Source organism: Scomber scombrus, chromosome 4 (assembly GCF_963691925.1).
Source record: "Scomber scombrus chromosome 4, fScoSco1.1, whole genome shotgun sequence".
Lineage (NCBI taxonomy): Eukaryota > Metazoa > Chordata > Actinopteri > Scombriformes > Scombridae > Scomber > Scomber scombrus.
In genome coordinates this window covers 4,392,582-4,397,040 of record NC_084973.1, presented here as the reverse complement: position 1 = coordinate 4,397,040, position 4,459 = coordinate 4,392,582, and positions in this window count along the sequence as shown.

The window sequence follows — 4,459 nt, the reverse complement described above, 5'->3', positions numbered from 1 at the left end:
CAGCTATTTGAGTCAGTATCGGGTCAATATCAGATACCATTATTGGTGTCGGGTCCATCTCTACTCTGTTCAGGTGGAATACATCAATTTACAACAAATATGTGCAGTTATGAAGGTTTGCTAAAGAGAAAAAAATAGAGGCCCAATGTGTGATATTTTGTGCTATTAACATATTCCCCTCACGTTTTAGTTGCCAGGACTGGATACTGTAAGAAAAACAAAGGAAATACATTGAAAACAGATAAGGTATATTCAATATAATATAATGTTTCCTTGTTAAATGGATCAAAAATGCAGAATTATACTTCTTATGAAACATATTTGGGATTACAAATGACAACATTAACAACATGTATGCATATGCCTCAATATGACATCTGTTTATATTCAAGTGACAGAATTAACAAGATCATTTTCACAATTACACACATTATAAAGTTTATTTTTAAATCAAATACAAATAAAAACTGAAATGAAACATCTTCAAAATTCGCTGTGTAAGATACATATTTGCAGTTTATGTCTTAGAAGAAAACATGAAACGCAAACCTGCTTAAATGTGAAAGCCTGCAGGGTGCCATGACTCAGACATACTGGTTCAGAAATATAAACAGTAGCTTTGTGTAGTAAATAAAATGAGGAACTGGTCCAAATGAGCAATGATGGTCATGATGAACTGGGAGAAAATTGATTAGCTTTTGGCTTTCAGATACCTCAATCACATACTCAAATTATAATCAGATAGCTGGAAACAGCTGTTGTTGTTGTTAATTCCTGAAGGTCTGACAGTTATGGTATGATGCTTTCATGTACACAAGGAAAGCAGAGACACTTTAGAAGATACAAAAATATATATATATTCAATTCCTAATGCACTTTTTACTAGATAGCTTGTTTAGTAATAATCCTCATCATCTAAACTTAATTATTATTTTGGAATGTGTCTTGTTCTATTCTGTGTTTCACTTTTACATTGTGTGTTTGCTTACAGTCATTTTGTTACACTGACAAAGACAGACACCTAGGCAGATATCTAGAGAAAAACACACAAACATGCTCTCTGTCTTTCTCTTACTCTCTGCCTCACACACACACCCACACACACACACACACACACACACACACACACACACACACACACACACACACACACACACACATACACACACACACACACACACCATGAACCTCCTATGCAAACATCAAAAGGTGCTTTGATCAGAAATCTGGCACCCGGCTCTCTTGGATTCTCTTTTTCTGAGATGTATTATGTCTTTTACGACTTTTCTCTTCTGTTGGCTTATGAGCATCAGATCCGCAGAGCTGTGTAGACCTTATGTTTGTATTGTTGTATTTTAAGGCTTTGCCATATGCCAGTCGCCCGCCATCCTTAAGGCGTACAGTGAGGATCAAAAAATCATGTCAGAAGAATGAGATGGAATGGCTTCAGCTGTACGATTCATCACAGACAGACTAATTCTATTTCAACATGCAGGTACTGATCACACACATACACACATAAAAAAAGATGGAATAAAAACAATAGGTGTTACATAAATGAGAGAGAATTATACCCACATTTGCAAAAAGATGAAATTCACACACCAGGAAGGTCATTATTTTACCACCTGGATGATGAGATGAACTCTTCTAATGGAACATATTGACATACGATGGGGTGTTACACCTATACACTTTACACACCCTTGAGTCTAATCATTCGCAATATGTTATGTGTCCCTTTATTGACCAATAATGTCCAGATCAAGCTATTAGCTGAGGCGCAGGCACAGGAGTGTGGTGGGTATATTATTCACATGAAAACATTGTATCGCAGAAACGACTTAATCTACCTGAGCTTCTCCCCAAAGGTATGAATTATGAAGGCATTTATGGGAGCCCCATATATAGCCGTGTTTATTCTCAATTTATGGCTGACAGAAGCGAGAGGAGGAAAGCCACTTTGAAACCCTTAAAAAGCCTGTGTTTTATTGCGTCGCCGCAGCACCGCTCGGTTACAGTAGGACCGCAAACGACTCCCAGCGGACCAGCCTCCGCAGCCATCCTTACATTCTTAATTTCGGAAGCATATTTCTTTTCAGAAAACAACTCCCTCCTCTGTGGAAGAACATGTTTATAAAGGTGATGAATGGCCCTCATAAAGGTAGTTTTTTTCTCATCAAAGCCAAAAGCTTGAAAATGCAGTCCTAGGTTTCAAATCAAAGAGGGAAGCCACATGGGAGGTGGCGAGGTGTGATGATCGGCCGGACAAGAGGAAAGGATGGGGAGGAGATAGAGTAAGAGGAAAGAAAATGCGAGGGGCAGTTGGACTAAAGGGGCATAACAAGGTGTGCATGGGGGAAATCAAAGCAAAAAAGCATCACTTTTTACAGTTTTTTTTACAAAATATATATGGATGTTGGTTACTGTTCATATTCAGACTCATATTTCATTCATTCCCAATAAGTCATTAATAAATGTTTGATTAATCCTTCTGTTTGATTCATTTTATGGGGGGAATAAAGACATTTACAATCATTATTTTATGGTCCAGGAAAACATTTTGTAGAAAATGAAAAGTACTACAATAAAAATGTGTGTAAACATGTGTATCAGCTGAATAAAACATTTAAAAAATTATGCATTTTATTTCTAGTTTTGTTTATTGTGGATCACATTAGGAAAAGTCTGACTAAAATAAATGTGTATATGGTGTTTTTACAGCTCTCAAATGCAGAGAATTGGGTAAAATCTGACCCTGAACACAGTATGTAAGGGTTAATACACATATATTGAAACATTTTTTAGCTGATATATAACACACAATATATGACTCACCGAACTGAGCTGATAAATTGCTGTTAAATGAATTTGCATGGATGTACACCACTTTGACAAAATCAATATTACCCTATTAACAATAGATCAAATAACTATGTATAATCTGAAAATCCACATTGACTGCAGTTTCCTTCTACTCTGGGTTTTTTAGCATTTTGATTTTACGGTCCACATTTTTTACTATTTGGTTGAGTCCCTAGGCTCTCATCAACCCATTTTTCCCCAGCAGAGGAAGGCAGCTCCTTCAAGTGAAGAATCCCTCAAGAATCCACTCTCTATGTCTGCTGGATAGGTGAAGAAGCACCTGTTCAACATATATGTATAGGCTTAGGTCACACTTATTATACTTTTTGTGATTTTCTGTTATTTATATACTTTTATACATGTTTTAAAGTTCCAAGAAACGTGAAGGTAAACTATGCAGAAATTCTGCCAGAAAGGTTTCAACCTGCTCTGAATGTTTCATTTTTAAGATTTCCTTTTAGAAAAACTGACAACAAACATGCGTTCTGTAGCCTTGGTTGCTAATGTTGTTGCTAGGGTTTTTCTACGTAGTGATTGCGTCGTCCATTGTAATATTTCAGATCAGATGTCGGGCCGAACGTTAATGTGTACGGATGTATTTGGAAAGTTGACATTTTGAGTAAAGAACGAGTAAAGAAGGGAAGTACATAGATGCCGGATATCGGCCGAAATGCAGCTTCCAGGGGCTAGCCAATCAGAACGGAGCGGACTCATTGGGAGAGCGGCCCTTCAGCAATACACACCTTGAATGGACTCAAACATACAACACACAGGATGAATGTTTTATTTTTTAATGTGGGACAACTAACTATTATTGTGTATTATTGTTTCAGACAGTGGCTGAACTGAGATGCTGTGTAAAGGGTCAGTATGAGTTATAAGTTTGCATTCATAATGTCAGTATATGATAAAAATGACCTTGCACAACATCTAGTACAGAATTTGTGATAAGCTTAAACATGTTAGTGCAAATTGTCTTCAAGGTGTCAATGTGATGTGATATGAATCAAGTTAAACCTGGAATTTCCCCTTAGCTTGAATATTAAGAACTAATACATCAAACACTTTATCATAAAAGCGTTGTGCTTTCACGACTTATCTGGATGTTGAATATGAATGAATGAATGAATGAATATGCTTTAATAAAGTCACCCATCATATCTTAAGATTTAGAGGATATATTCTGAGTCCATGTATACTTCAAGATTGTATCCCATGAATCCAGGAATAGGTTTTGTTGTTATAAGCTATCACTGTAAAGTGGGTGCCACAAGTCTAAAAATATTATACGTTATCTATGCTAATTTCATATGCTAATTTCTGGTGGGTACAATTATTCCTCACTTTGTCTGGGACAGCGTGGGAGCCTCGTGGGACCCCTGAGGTCCTCAATCCACATGTTGGGATACTTTGCCTTTGGTGACAGAATTAATAGTGTGACCATAAAAGCTGTCTCTCTTATCAGAGTTTTGAAACAACTGCAGGCGCTACAGGGGGGGAAACGCACATCTAATACTATTATGCAATCCAATACAACACCATGAACTATAGAGTGCATGAAGTCTCTTGACTATTGCATCCTTCATAAAGGTGG